The sequence below is a fragment of the Grus americana genome, chromosome 5 (genome assembly GCF_028858705.1).
Source record: "Grus americana isolate bGruAme1 chromosome 5, bGruAme1.mat, whole genome shotgun sequence".
In the NCBI taxonomy this organism is placed as follows: Eukaryota; Metazoa; Chordata; class Aves; order Gruiformes; family Gruidae; genus Grus; species Grus americana.
The window spans coordinates 11,432,540-11,448,758 of NC_072856.1; the positions used below are offsets into that span (position 1 = coordinate 11,432,540).

At 37.1% G+C, this 16,219-nt stretch overlaps 1 protein-coding gene across 1 annotated transcript in view; it reads left to right on the forward strand.

Moving 5' to 3' along the window:
- Window positions 1-16,219, forward strand: part of GALNT18 (polypeptide N-acetylgalactosaminyltransferase 18) — a 336,920-nt gene that overhangs the window by 13,683 nt on the left and 307,018 nt on the right. Inside the window, exon 2 of the mRNA XM_054827877.1 lies at window positions 3,569-3,617. The gene's annotated coding sequence lies outside the window, so the exon portion shown is untranslated. The remainder of the gene's footprint in view (window positions 1-3,568; window positions 3,618-16,219) is intronic.

Genomic DNA, 16,219 nt, shown 5'->3' on the forward strand with positions numbered 1-16,219 from the left:
GAGAAGGACCTAGGAGTCCTGGTGGACAGCAAGTTATCCATGAGCCAGCAGTGTGCCCTTGTGGCCAAGAAGGCCAATGGTATCTTGGGCTCCGTTAAGAAGAGTGTGGCCAGCAGGCCAAGGGAGGTTATTCTCCCTCTCTACTCTGCCCTGGTGAGGCCACATCGGAGTACTGTGTCCAGTTTAAGAAAGTCAAGGAACTACTGGAGAGTCTAGTGGAGGGCTACAAGAATTATTAGGGAACTGAGGCATCTCTCATTTAGTCTGGAGAAGATTGAGAGGGGATCTTATCAACGCTTACAAATATCTGAAGGGCGGGTGTCAAGAGGATGGGGCCAGACTCTTTTCACTGCTGCCCAGCGACAGGACAAGGGGCAATGAGCACAAACTGCAACACATCTCAACATGAAGAGAACAGGAACAGGCTGCCCAGAGAGGTTGTGGAGTCTCCTTCTCTGGAGATACTCAAAACCCACCTGGATGTGATCCTGTGCAGCCTCCTGTAGCTGAACCTGCTTTAGCAGAGGTGTTGGACTAGATGATCTCTAGAGGTCTCTTCCACCCCCTACCACGGTGTGATTCGGTGGTCTCGCCCATGGAAACATGTCCTCTGAACCCCATAGTTCCAATGCTTTTCTAATAGTTTCAAGAAAGCAAAGTAAGCTCAGGTGTGTAGGAGAGGCAAAATATGAGGGCAGACTAGTATTCGGAAGTGAGATATACAGATAAAATATATCAAAACCAAAACCCCTTAACTTTAAAGGGACTTTGTCAATGCTGAAAATGTAAGGTTGCTTTGCAAGTGAAATACATACATCTTCCGAGTCCATTTTTTTAAGAGCTCTCAGATTCCAGCAAAGAAAAAATCTCAAATTGTCAGCTGGGTAACCAGTATCAGGAAATATAATGAGCTGGTTTTGTTTGCTTTGTGGGTAAGTTCATGCATCATCCCACCTCTCTCCCCATACATGCTCTTATCTTAGGCCAGAAGCATTCATATTTACAGGAATTAAAATGGCGATGCAGAGCATCAAAGGATTCAGAGGCTATTATGCATGAATCCAAGACATCTTTGCAGAGGGAGAAGGAATACAGCATATTCTAATCTCTCCTTAAACATGATTTGTTTTAAGCAGTGGTTTCAGATTGAATAAATAACTGCGTATAGAGTGGAGAGACTCCAGACACCTTAAGTATATTGAATTAAAAAAATTAGGGGGCGTTGTTGTAGTGAATAGAAGGCAATGTGTTTTACAGAGAAGCAGGTAGAATATGTCTCTTGATTCTGTATACTTCCAAGTAATTACTAAGAGCAGGTCCTGCTGCTAATTCAAACAACAAAAACATTTTCTAATTATATAGGGCCAGATTTTCTAGTTTACAGTTTCCCAGCAAAGAAGTCTTCTTTGGGAAGCCTAGGGTAGAATTTTTCCTCCTCTGCCTGTTCTTCTGTAGGAGCAGGGAAGTAGAAAAAGGTATTCTTGGCTCACACGATGCATGCTGGAGTGGTGATGCAAGCTAATAAATGTTACACCTAGTTTTCAACTAGTAAGTGCTGAAATGATAATTGAGGCTGTAGTGCCTTTCCTTCAGAGATACCAAAGCATTTTACATTTGTTTAAATAGCTGTGTTACTCAAATGTGCATAGCAAGATGGTGTTTTCTACTATTTTTCAAAGGAATAAATCAAGACTCAGAGCTGTAATAGACTGTGACAGAGCAAGAATAAAATCTAACATTGTGCAGCAGTAGTGGAAACCAGTAGTCCTCTGTCTACTAGCCAGTTACTTCAACTGGAAAGTAACAGTTTCATTTTACTAACACCTGAAAAAGGAATTAGTTTAATAACCCCTTGTAAAATAACAAATTTACATATTGGGAGAGTGGAGAGGTTACTGTCTATTGCTACAACTGTTAACCCAAATAGCATGAAGCTGTTTCTGATGTGAGGGGTTTGCAGGGAAGATATGGACTGTGCAACCAGAAAGAGCAGGTGATTTTTTTTTTTCTAGCAACACAGGAAATGTTAATAAAATTCATTTTAGGAGATTTTCAGTATTCCCAGGTGAAAGTTGAATATGCATGCAGACTCTATGGCACATAGTCATTGTAATACTATATATTTTCTTTTTACTTTCACTTTGATAAAATGAAACATTTTAAATTTTTTTCTGCATTACACATTTTAAACATGGAAATAGAAGATTGAAATATTCCATTCATAAAGGTCAAGTCAGAATATTTTGATCTTATTAAAGCTACTTTATTTGTTTTCACAACAGATTCCTGATGAGGGTGTGTAACACTTGTTGAAGTGATATTTTCAGCTGTAAAAACATTATTGGAAAATTTCACTCTAGATTTAATAGCCGTTGGTATTTCTTTAACCCATGCTATTAAATTCAATCCAGCTGTAGGTGGTCATAGTTCTTGCCTCGAAATCACTGTGTATGCATAGGAGTTAGAGATAGAATGTAGAGGAAGAACATTAGTACACACTCCTGATGTCCTGGTGAGAAAACACAAGTGAAAACGTCTCTCTGTACACAATGGTCTGCTATTTGGTCAATGACTTAAGAAGAAACTTTGTTCCCTTAAACTGCACTCTGTCCCTTCATTCCTAATGTCAAGGATGGATGTACATAACTTTGAGAACTGAGTTCAATATCTGACCTTGCAAAATCCATTTTTTTAGTTGCATGGATTTTCCAATCCAGCAATACAAGATACCAGCTGCATAGTGAAAGCTAAAATAAAAGAAGTGGAATTCACCAACTTTTAGCTTGGACTATCTGTAGTTCCTTTGCTTTCATGTTCACCTGAAATGCAAGTTCACATAGTTTTGAATTTACCACTGCAATGCTGAATGTTCTGCTTGCTACTGAATTAAATTAAGATAGAGCTTACTTTTAAGAATTCTTAGTTCTTAGACAGTATTGCTTATTCATGTCCACTATGTTTTCAGACAAAGACCTATTTATGTGGAGGGAGGGCAAATGTCTGCTGGGCTCAGACTGTTTCCAGTTCACATCCCTGTTGATTCCTTACTTCTGTGTCTCATAAGCCCCTGGTCACTTAGGATAAATCTAGAAAACTAGCACTTTGGTTTAAGAATTTTCCTCACAAGATGGCAGCATTGCTTCAGGGAATAAAATTGCCTGTACTATTCAGGATGTCTTGGAGTTTTTAATATTTTCATTTTATCCAGTATGTGAGAGAAACTGACAGATGTGTTCATTTGTGTTATCTGAATTTACATATCAACATCAGTCACCAGACTGGATGAGTTTTGTTCATTTGCTGCTATGCTTTCAGACTTAGTGATGAAAATAAGTTACTAGGGCTCTAATGACTTTTGTGAATTGTACTGAAACTATATCATTATTTTGATTCTTTGTCATTATTATAATGACTGTAGTTAATACTATAGTTGCATTTCTGAGACTTCAGCTGCAAACCTGGAATTGGATTGTTTCAATTGCACTAAGCAGAAATATCTTACAGGAATTTTAACTTCAGATTCATATATCTTTCCCTTCCTGTCCACTGAGTGCTTTTATTCTTTCAGGGCTTGATCCTACTCTCTCTGAAGTCAATGGCTGAGTCAGAATTTTAAGGTAAGTTCTGCAGGGAGATAGGAACACCAAATAAGAAAGGTGAATAAAGGTGGTTTGTTGTTGTTGTTGCTTTTGGTTTGGGGTTTTTTTTGTGTGTGTATTTTGTTCCCTATAGAAATAATCAGGAATGATGAAAGAGCTGCTGTTTGAACCATTAGAAGCATCGACCTTCAGTTAACTCTGGGCAATCCCTTTATTTGATTTCAGGGCAGCACTGATTGACTTCTAAAGGAATTAGGTCAACTTTATTTCTGATTCTAAAAACAAGTCTACCAATTTGTCCTTAACCATAGGGAATAAAAAGCTTGGAAATACAAAAATTCTCACTGTGCTGTCTTGGATGCAGTTGAGCTTCCCAAGAATATATGTATTTTTTTTCTTTTAATTAGCATTTTGCCTGTAATTCTGATTTTACAGCATGAGTTTTGAGCTGAAGGGTAATATTTTCTAATTCATACAGCTGTTTTATAACTCTGTTCAGATATTCCACTTGGCAAAAATGCTAACAAGACCATTTTCATTCTTAAATCAGGAAAGCATTTTCCATGATTGCCTGGAGAAATGTCTCTTTTGTAGTTAAAGTACTAAAGGAAATAGACTTTGCTATCCTGAGTAGCAATGGTTATTATTTCAAGGAAATATTGGGTGGTATGTTATTAACATACTTTACAAAAAAACTTTAACAAAAAAATATTTAAAGTTATGTATTTTCATTTTCTTGAAGATTTTATGCTGAGCAAAAAAACCCCAAAACCTTGCCTTTCTTTTAATTTGTCAAAATCCAGCATGCTAAGATATGATTTTACTGAGAGGTGGTCACTTAGTTTGCACTTTTAGGACTAAGGCAGGTTTAGTCTGCAAGTATAACTCTCTACTAACGGCTCAAGTCGTTCAACTTAATGTTGAGAGATATTAAAATTCATGTCTTTATACTTTCCCAAAATGGAATGTATGAATTATTTAATTTCTTCTTGAATGGACCTAGAGATTTCTATTGGTGCAGTTATGCTAATCTTCAGCAATTCACTGTACAGCCTGCCAAACAATAACTCACCATTAGCATCATTTACTTTTGTGGCTTTGAACACATTTTCTAAAATTGCTGAAGCAAGCAAACCATGGTTATAAATGATACTTAGAGAAGGAAGTCAGGCCCTTGTGTGATAGTGCTGAATTCTCTTCCCTTCTTACCTCAACATAGAGGCTAAGTAAATAGAAGAAATGTACATGAAGGTACCTTCATTTGTAGAGGCTGGTGTCTCCACTTTAGCATATCTTCTGGGATATTGTAAGAACTGAACTGGAACATGTGGATAGCAATGTGTGAGAGCTTCAGAAAAGCAGATTCAAACACTGGAAGTTGTTTTGGCTCCTGCAGGTCAGCACACCTCCATCATTCCAACTCTCTTTAGTTAAAAAAGAGAGGGCATGAATCTAACCTCCTGGTCACATAAAGCCTGTGATATTCTTCATGAGCCCTCTGCTGCTCACCTCCTCCCTCACTTATCCTGGCAGTAGAACAAGTCTGGCCTTATCCGCTTTCAAAAGAAATTGAAAGACATTCTGCTTTAAAGGGTAAGATAATTCAAGGGATAGTCTGTAGCAGAAAACTAAGAGAGATTGTTTAAGGAAACTAAATAATTGAGGTTATTGGTGATGAAATGCAATATTGATCACATTCAAATCTAACCCCCACCATTAAAAGTCAGAAACTATACTTTAGTAGACTGTATGAAATTAATTTCTCCTCTTCTTAGTGGATGAAAATTCTTTTTATAAATGGGTCTCACTGGTTTAATTGGCAGTGACCATATGTGCGGTCCTCTATTCTAGAAGTATTGATGTACATGTTTGTGATTTTTTTTTTTTTTTTTTTTTTTTAGAAAATGTTTGGCTTTTACTGTGTTTTCCAGGGCTGTTTAGAAGCATGCTTGAGAGATGCTGGTGAATGAGGTACTCTTAACCTTTATAGTGACACTTGTAAGACAAACCCAAAACATTTATGATGTATTTTTTTATCGCATGTTAATTCCATAAGCATTTGTGTCTAGCTGACAGACAAATAGATTTTATTTTTAAGGACTTGGAGGTCAGTACTTTTCACACATGCTTAATACAAAGCACAAAAAGAAAGAAAAGAGATAATCTTCTTCCCTCTATTTAGAGAACATAATAGAAAATCATATAAAAAGACGATATGCGTCTCAAATGGTTTGATGAAATTCTGAATTTTGGGTTTATTGTCATTTTTAGTGTGGCCTATTTATTTGCAGTCCTAGAATAAAATTTGCCGAGCTTTATATTATGATCCATATATGCAGTTTTCATAGGATAGCTTTGTAGTTTGCCACTCTTGAAAGCCATGTTGATAAACTAAAAATTATCGGAGGTAACATACAAAGCACTAGAAGCATCTCCTTTTTCAATACCTCACTTCAGTCATGAAAGAATTTGTAAAGATACTGTTGAATATGACCAGATACCAAAATTTGCTTCTCACTCAGAAACACTGAAATATTCTACTTCCAATTCCCATCCCATTTTACTTCTCCATGCTTTAAGGTTTTATGTAGGCATTACGAAGATAGGCAGAGATGAACATTGACATTTCAGTTGGTTCATGTCCTGATAAAGGTGCACCATTAGAAAACAGATTCTTCAAAAGCATAGGTTGTGTTGTAATGTTCATAAAAATGCTTCTCAGTAGCTGAGTACTGCTTAAAATCATTGGATGGATCTCCATTTGGCTTCTATTTTACTGCAAATAAGATGTATTGGAACTCCAAACTTTTGATCAAAGTTTCTGACCATTATATAATGCAAATATGTCAAAAGAAAACTTACTCTGAAATAGATAAGTAGACATATGGCCAAAATGTCACTAATACTTTTGCTCAAAAACATAATTAGAGGAGCATATGTTGTATTGTGAATAACAACATTTCTACTAATAAAGGAAAGGATTTATTAGAAGTAGTCTTTGGGCCAGATTCCACTTTCTCTTTCTGCTACAATAGATGTGGAATAAACTTAAAGCAGAAAAATGTCAGAAAAAGATGAGCTATCGCTTGCGAAGATTTTATATTGGCATGTTTGAGATCAGTATCTGTTCCATTTGGTGTATATAAATTTTTAAGTGGTAATATATGTGGTAACTACAATACATATTACCTAGTCCCAAGCATTGTTTATTTTATTGGCTTATCTGGAAAGTAGCACAATAAATATTTTTTATGCTTTGCACAGTATTGTTAAGAAAAAATTTGGTAATATTCCATCATTTGGAGGTTGGGGGGAATGAAATAAAACCTAAAAGCAGTAGTATTAAGGTAAAGCTCATTTAAGCTGTTAATGTAGCAGAATACCTAAATTAATCATATTAAAAGAATAATTCTGATTGAAGAGACTTGAGATGAGAGCTGTCCTGAAGAGTAAAATTTTGTTATTTGGTCAAGCAAAAGGCTTAATATTTATCTGTGACATAGATAAACCCATTTTCACATACAACACAAGATTGTTTTAACAGAGGAAAGCAAGGCAAAATGCTCTGAGTAACAGTCTGTCTTGTTTACGTCAGAAGAACCTGTATAAAGTAAATTCTCTTCATTAAGTCCTCAGATCTTTAGGCTGTTTATTCAGGAATAATTCATAACAAATTAATCAAAACAGAACTTTATAGGCTGTGGAAGAGCTTCTCAGGAAATATGAGCTTGTTTTTGATACAGCAGCATTAAGCCTTCCTAACAAACTAACTTCTGTATGGTATGTACTTTTCTGTACCAGAACCATAAAAAGAGACATCATTTTAAGGTTACAAATGATATATTTTATATATTAAAAATATATGTTCTAACATCATATATTAAATGTATATTTACAGTTCATCACACTTGACAGGTGAAAGATTGTAGATACATACATTCAGTTGCATAGTTGAAAATGATGTATAAAAGAGAAGGAAAAATAGATTAACTGTGAATAACAGTAAATTGGGAGATACTGGAGAAAAAGCTGAAGGGTCTTAGAGTGAAAAATAAGGTAAATTAAAAGTCGTAAAGGAGTTTGCAGATGAAAACGAAACCAGGAGAAAGGCAGAAGTGTCTGCACGAATCACGAGTAATGGAAAGAGTGGATAGAATATAGAGGAATATGTGAGTGGAAAAAAAATATTTCAGAATATTAGGAAGCCTTCAGGAATCTGGGCAGAGGAGTAAAGAAACAGGAAGATTTAGGAAGCTCTCAGTCTTTAAAATGTAAACTTAGCTGAAAGAAGTCTTAACATCTTAGAATCCATGTAGGCCATTTAGGACTCCATACAATCCCAGCAAAGGGCAAATTATTTTGCTCAGTTTGTGTGCAGGCATATGTGGAACCAACGTGTTAAGGAATCGCAGGAAGGTTCTCAGCAGATTTGGAGCAGGAATTGAAGTTGTACATTTGAATGCAATGGTTTAATTGTTTATGGTTGGGCTGTTGCAGAAATCCTAGATTATGAAAATGCCTGTCACTGAAAGATACTGCAATGAATTCTGCATTCACCTGCAATGAATTTTCTTGTAGGTGACAAAATTGAGATAAAGCATCTGACCACATCCTAACACTTCAGTTGAGGTAGGCTAAAAAAAGAATGTGCCTTGCAGTGTTCTAGGGGCAGTTGTTTCTGCCCTGTGCAAGAGTAAAAATTGAAAAGCAGAAATAGCCTGGAGTGTTTGCACCAGAAGTGGTCAGCAGTAGGTGCACACAGAAGGAACAGTCAGAAGAGAAAAGAATATTTGTTTCTTGCACTAAGTATGGAAGGCTATATTAGTTTCCCACATTATGAATAGCAAGCTTAAGTGGACAGATGTTTTTGAAAGTGGAGGACAAAAGTACAGCTATTCAGAGATAGTACTAGAAATAGGGGTTGGAGGAAAACTAGAAGAACAGTTTGGAATAGGAGAAACAGAGTAGCTAAATGGTACATGAACTGTTAAGGAATGATGAATTAGAAAATATAGATAAGAGGCAAGAGGATGGGGATGGGAATCAGAAAATTGGTGGAAATGGGAAGAAGAAGAAAGCAGAGTGGTTGTGGAATGGTGAATGTGAATGAAAAGTAACTATAGGCAGTTACCAGCATCTTCCCTTGCTGTGTTTTGATTTCCAGGGAATCCATTCCTGCAGTGTAGCTGTAGAGTGGCCCCAGGTTTTCCCCAGAACTAATGTCCTGTTATGGTTAACTCTTCTTGTCTGCTATTCCACCTTCTGCCCTCTGGGATTCTCCTACTGGTATTTGTGTCTCAAGTACCCAACCACGTGGTTGTGAGCACTTGGAAATGGAGGGAAGGGGTTGGTTTTAGTACAGAGGAGTGGAGCTAGCATAGAGAGCAACAGTTCTGACACAAGCTGAACACATCTTCTGTTTCAGGTTTTTCAACCTTCATTAGCATATTTAACTAAGCTAATGTTATTAAAGTTTTTAAAACTAAAACAAGATGTAGGCTCTGAAAAAATCTCTACAAGATACAGAGCTGTGCTACATATGCAGGAAGAGCTTCAATAATTCTCAGAGGGGGGGTAACGGAGCTGTGTACAACTGATGTATATTGATGTGTGACCTTGATACTTGCATTGCCAACAACAAAAGTTTGCAGGCAACATGTTTTGTGAAGAATATTTGAAGTAAGATTGGTAGAACAATCAACTGAGAAACAGAAAGCTTGACTGTATTGTAATACAAACAAGCACTAACACCTGCTGTGAGTCTAAAGCCTTAAATTGTGTTTTTCTGAAAGATAAAAACTCCCCAAACCAGCCAATGTCTGAAATAACTTTCAGTATAATAGCACAGAGTTAGCAAATGCTATGCCTTTCATTTACAAATCGACTTTACATTTTTCAGAGACGTTGCTCAAAAGTATTAGGTGCATAATACAATATAGGTTTGTAACAATCTATGTAACATGCTAATCCCTTGCTAAGAAATGAATTAGCATAAGAAGACTGTAGCACCTTATAATTTCTCTTGAATGAGTAAGGTGTAGTGGTGAAAAGATATGTGTGGTATTAGCTCAGAGATTGCTAGAGGAAATCTCCAATACCTTTTGCAATGGTATTTGCATATAATAACATGAAATTCTGTCTTAATGCTGACATAGAGTTAAGATTTACTATCAGGTCCTGACCTAAAACACCTGATATTTACATTGAATACAAAGTGGGGGTTTCTTTAACCATTTACTGTTTCTGGAGACATTGTTTCCATGTGTTTTCCATGTTACTTGGTTAGTTCAGCTCTGAAATGTGTTGCTCAATGGCAGTGAAGTATGTTGCTCTGATACATGCTTCAAATTTGTTCTATTTGCAGGTGAGGAAATATACCTTCTAATTGACCAGCCAGATACTCAGTGCTGGAACCAAATATAAAATTAGTTCTTTCTCGTTTGTGTCAAGAGGAATAAAGACTTCGCAGACTACATTCTGCCTTCATGGCAAATCTTGTCTTCTAGCTGTAGTGGAATAGGATGGCATTCATTTGAATGAACAGTGAAGGTGCTATGAAATGCTATGTGGATTATATGAAGAGTTTAGGTTCCTAACTGTGGAGACAGTAGCTTAACAAAGACGGTGTGAATATTTCTGTTTTGTTCAGACCAGCTGCAGATGGGACACCATCAAATATATTGTTTAAGCAGGCCACAGAAACTGAAACCTTGCTAAATCTGAGCATTGTGATGATTCCAGCAAGCTCACTGAAACCAGTTATTTTTGGCAGGAAAGAAAGAAGATAGGACTTGGGATCTGCACTGAGAACCTAATTTTCTGTTTATTTAGGGAACAGGAAATGAGAAGCAACATTACAACTCAGGATAAAGCTAGCACAAAACAATAAGGATGAAAAACTAAGATAAACCTGGCCTCTCTTCAAGGGAAGAAATCAGGCTTATAGATGTGTCTGGCTGGCTTGGTGGAGAAGAGATTATAGGAAAGTTTGTTTTTATTTTGGATTGGATTGTTATCTGGAAAAGGCAACCAGTGAGGTCCTTGGGGAAGAGTTTTGTTTAGCTCTCTTGCCCTTATTGTCTATACAATGTCTTATACTTTCTGAGGTCCCTTTTTAGAGCATTGTTCCAGGTAACATTTATAGTCACATCACCCAGTGTTTGCAAGCCATGTGTGAAATTTTGATAGTGATGAAATGCCTCTTGTTAATTTAAAATACAATGATAATTAAGTTTATAGATTTCCAATATTCTGTGCTATTGAATGTTCTTAAACTAATCCATTAGTAAGGTTGAAAGAACTGTGATTCTGCCACTTATGTAATGTTTTCACTGCTATTTCAGCACCAGTACTGAATTTGTAACTGGGAGAACTGAAGTTATGAAATTAACTTTGAAGTAAAGCGAAAGGCGAAGGAACATAGAATTTGAAAAATTATCTGGATGAATTCAAGGAAGGAGTTATATGGCTGGCTAGGATGTTCTTGAATATTTTAAATGGATTATTAAGAGTTGTTAAACTGAGTGTCTTTTGTTTTTAATCAATTATGTATTAGTTGAGGATTGCCACTAATTACCTGAAGGATCAAAGAAGGATTCTTTCCCTTGTCTTTCCTTCTTGCATTCCTATTTTTTCATAATTACATTTGGTTTATCTTTTTTTTATCTTCGATGGGAACTAAAGATGAGGGTCTGAACATGCTATAGTGTCATTCCTATGAGAAGTTTTCAGGATCCTGTTTGTTTTCCACCCATGCTTGGCAATGCCACCTGGCTTGCAGATGCCAGATTTGAGAGGAGTAAGGAATTCTCTTCTCCCCCCACTCTCTCATCCTTGTTTACACTGGCAGAGGCTGTTAGAATTTTTATTTTTCTGTGCTTTGCTGTTTTATGGAGTAAAGTTCACTTTCTGGGCTTAATTCAACTGGTTCACTGTAACTCCCTGACAGTGCAAGACCTATAGTGCTGCTAAATATGTTTGCTCTTTATTTCTGTGTGATGTCTGAAAGGGTTGATTTTGGGTTTTTTTTTCATCTTTTATACTAAAGTTATACATTGCAGGCTGTAAATGTTTTTCAGCTGCTGTGTATGTATGGCAGAATGGGTGTTGATGTTTAAAATTTAATTTAACATCTACTACATATGTTTAGAACTTCAGGGAAAACTCAACTCGATCAAAGTAGTCCCTGCTATCATTTACACTCTTTTTCTGTCTCTGCCACAGTCATACAAGCAGCAAAATATATATTGTCCTTTAATCCTGGATATATTTTAAAATTTGCTTTGAAAAATCCATCATTTTAGAGTATTTCTTTGCTATGCAATATTGTAGGTTGTAGACCCTCAATCTGGTGTATATGATTGTACCAGTAATAGAATCGAACTGTTTAAAGTCAGATTTCTCAGTAAAGGAACCAGAGTTCCAGGGAGAAAATATATGAGGATCAGCGATCTTAAAACTATTGCCCAAAAGGCTTTCAAAAATCTAATAATCCTAACATTTTTACTTTACAAGAAGATCAAAGCACTCCTAGCCTTTCAAATACCTTTCTGTGTGATTTAGAAAGCAAAGATTAATATTCAAATGTGAAGGCTTTGAGCTAATTGAATATGAATTACTTTCTGAATATGCTATTATTGAGTTGTGTGAACATTAAGGACATTGAACATTACATAATTGATTAAAATGGCTCATTAGTTAAAACAAGGGATTGTGTGACTTTTGATGAATGGCTTAAAGTCCTATTAATTTCTTAATGGTCTCAGTATGGAGTTAATTTTTGAGATGTAAGGTGATATTAGGGTGTTGGATAGGAGATTGCAGAACATTACGATAGGGTAATACCAGCTCTGCCAGTGTTGCTACATTCAAGCATAGTGCAATTAGGCAGGGGTGGGGGGAAGCAACTATTTTTTGGTGCTCTGCTTTCAGCAATTCTATTTATATTTCTATAATTTGCATTAATTCTCTTATAAAAGTTATAAACGGTATGGTCCATTAAACTTCTGATGTGCAGATGTGCTTATTCAGGGAGTGTGCTGAGACAGTGAATAGGAGATACCACCTCTGTCATGCAGCTCTGAACAGGACACAAAGGTGGATTTATTCTTGCATGACATGAAATCCTAACTTTGCTCTGGCTTCCTGCAGCTACCATGTGGGACCTGGAAGCTGAGGAGAACCTGTGGTGCAGCACTAAAAATGTCTCAATTCCAAAACCTAAATGAGAGAATGAGGTTGAGTTGATCATCAGCAAGTATGAGCCTGGTACTTCAGCCTGAGGTCTTCAGTGGCTGTGATACTCACTAAAAACAGTAAACATTGATATGTTTTCCAGACTGAGGAAACAAGACAAAATGAGCAGGAAGAACCTATGGTGCAAATCAGATATAACTGATTTCACTGTGGTTAGTCACAGAGTAATTTCTGTTGAAAGGGATGCCTGGAATCTGCAAAATAGTAAGCTCTTCTCTAATGAACTAGCAGAGTTAAGGAGGGAGCTAAAAATGTGAATGATTGCAGTGTGATCTAGCATGAAGATAACTGCCCATCACTGGCTAGCATGGAAGTGGCCCACAGGGCCCATCTTAGTGTGAAACATATGTACACAGGATGCTTCAGAGCAGTAATATTTTTGCAAAGAGAAAACTATTACATCATGCATCTATTAGATGAGTCAGATACATTCATGAGCACCAGCAGGAAAGAAAGGAACAAGGGATACTCGGGACCTGAGGAACTGATGAGCAGCCAAACAGAAATAGCCCATTTATATGAGAAGCAGTAGCACAAACTAACACCTGCATTGACAGAAGTTTAGGACCAAATTCTTGGCTCTCGCATGAGTGTGCAGGTATGTGGTGTGAGAGCAGGGACAGCAGATGCAACGGTGTTGAATACTTGCTGAAATGGTGGAATGGCAAAGCAGAACTACAGTCCAACCACCTGGGAGCATGGAGCCCACCTGAGAGAGAGCGCAGGGAAATAGAAGTCGCTTTCTTCAGTCTCATCAGAAGAGATGGATTAGGGGCAGGAGAGAGTCAAATATTTCTCAGCCATTTCCCTGGCAAACCAGAGAAGTTCTTTTATTTGACTTACCTACAGAAAAACCATGCCTGAGCATTAATAGAGGCATTATTTTAAACATGCTTGAACTAGTATTGCTACAACACATTTTGAAAGTACAGCTTGCAGCAAGTATAGATTCTGTGTATAGATGCAGAAAAGGATGCAATTCTTGAACCTGTTTTATTGCTTTCATCTTTGATGATGTGACATTAGAAAGAAATGTGATATCATAGAAATACTCTTTTGTAATAAATGACTACATCAAAAGTATTTCTAAGGTAAAGCTGAAAGGTAAGTATGGACTCAGAGCAAGACGACTCATCAGAGAAAATGTGTAGCAGATTTACTAGTCTTTAATGTAAACTGTGATGCGACACATTTTTCTTGTTTCCTATTTTAAAACATATGAATAAAATAACATATGCTGAATCAGGTAAGAATAAACTGCTAGTATTATATAGCTGTCCTTGTTGAAGGATAGCCTTTATCTCACGTAATTACATTTACAGTTGTATTACAATAGAGCTGTATACTAATGGGATGATTTGGTCATAAATCCAAAAGCCACACTGAGGCTATTATAATGTTGAGGGTGTCTTGTGTAAGTCTCTCTGGTGCATTTTCTGGTCACCATCTGGAAGGAAGCCAACTAGATGCAAATCAGCTTTTGTGGGAATAAGAGCCTAATCTGTGTAAGGGTCACACTCCAATGTAAAATATGTATGGATTTATCAGTGGGAGTCATTACCAACGTTCCTTACTGCTTCTTTTTGCCTCATTGTGTATACTAGCTCAAGTGGAAAATCAAGTGACGGATTAATGCTATGCATTTGCAAAACCCCTTTGAGAGGAGCAGACGCTGTTGCCCATAAATTTAAACCTTTGAAGAAGTTAAAATGGGTGAAGGTGAAGCAAATATTACTGTGCTTATCAAGATATTACTGCAGTCTACAGGGCTTGATTCTCTTCTCCCTTGAAGTCAATTGCAAGACTTCTATTAACATTGATGGGAGCAGGCTTGGCCTATTTTTCATCTGTAGAGGGCTCTTCAGTGTTTCAAGAATGAGAAATTAAACAAAACCCAAAACACCACAACCAACCTACATGTTATTTCCAAAGCATGGTACTGAAATCTGTTTTAGAACTAAAAGGGGGCCAGGGAGAGGATTGTTGGTATATTGTTTATTCCTGCAAAATAAGTCATCTAGCAGGGAGGGGTGAGTTTAGATAGCTGGCCTTGGTGCACTGTTACCATGGTGAGTTGCAAACAATTCCTATTTGGATTCTGATGGTTTTGTGCACTTGCTAAAGTTAACATTGTTACTGAGTGAATTATTTAGTTCAGATTTCCTGGCTTACAACTTGGTGGTTGCAGAATTCTGGCACTAAAGTTTCAGTCTCTGAATGCTTGGCTCCTGATAAAGCAGTTTGAGGTAGTGTCCTATCCTAAATAAGCATCCTCTGGAAGGTGTGAGATGTACCAAATACGGGAAATGGAAAAGAGCCTCTGGCATTCTGTAAGAATTTTGAGTGTTCCTCACTGAGTTTTTGCCAAGGCTCATTCAAAATAAATTGGACGGATTGCTTTTTAATAGTTGATGGGCAGTGACCCATATAAGAAAAAAAACTCTTAAGAAGTCATCAGTGTTTCGTTTAAAATGTTAGTACTTCACTTGTGTTACTTATCTTAAAGTATTTTTGTAAAGGGACCTGCTACAAACAGATCATTAAGACCTTTGTAAATTTATATTTGCTGCCTTCTTGCTATCACTTAACTGTTTCAGGTGGGACAGATCAACCTGGTAAGGATTGAGCTTCTGTTGTTGGAGAGAGGAACCAGGATATGAGCTGAAGGACATTAATCCATAAAGATGCAATTAAATGTGGAAAACAGGAGCTGTCCATACAAGGATGAAAACTGGAAGCAATGAACCTTAATGTTTGTCTGTTCTAGAACTGGAATCAGGCTGACAGAACAAAAATCTAATTTGGAAAACAGCTGGTCACGTCTCAGATTCTGGGTTAATGTACAGACCTTAATCCCTAAGAGAAATCTGGAAGTCAGCCCTGAAGCCAGCTATCCAGCCTGGCTGGATATCCAGCCTGTAAATGCAGTGGAGTTGGAAATAGGCGTGAACTTCATAGAGCTGTTTAGTTTTGGTTTATTGTTGGTGGATTTTTTACTGTCCTTACAGATGAAAGAACAATAAATGTCATCCTGTTTGGTATGCAGGACATTATGTGTCGCTTGGAGAAGCTCTGGATTTGAGACAGATCTGTGGAAGGATGTATTTTGTCTCACTGTGCTCCATTTGGTCTCATCTGCCCCCACGGCAGTGTGGAAAAAATGAGTTCTGACTCAAATGTTTGTATGGCTCAGGTTGGAAATGGATTAATGACAGGCTGCAGTAATTGGCTCTTTAGGACTTGAAAGTGGGAAGAGAACAAAGAACATTTTGTCACCAAAGTTCATGGCTAGATAGGCTCCTGATATGGTGAGGAATCAAATATGTAAGTGAAATAATACATCCTCATGTAACATTGTCTGGATA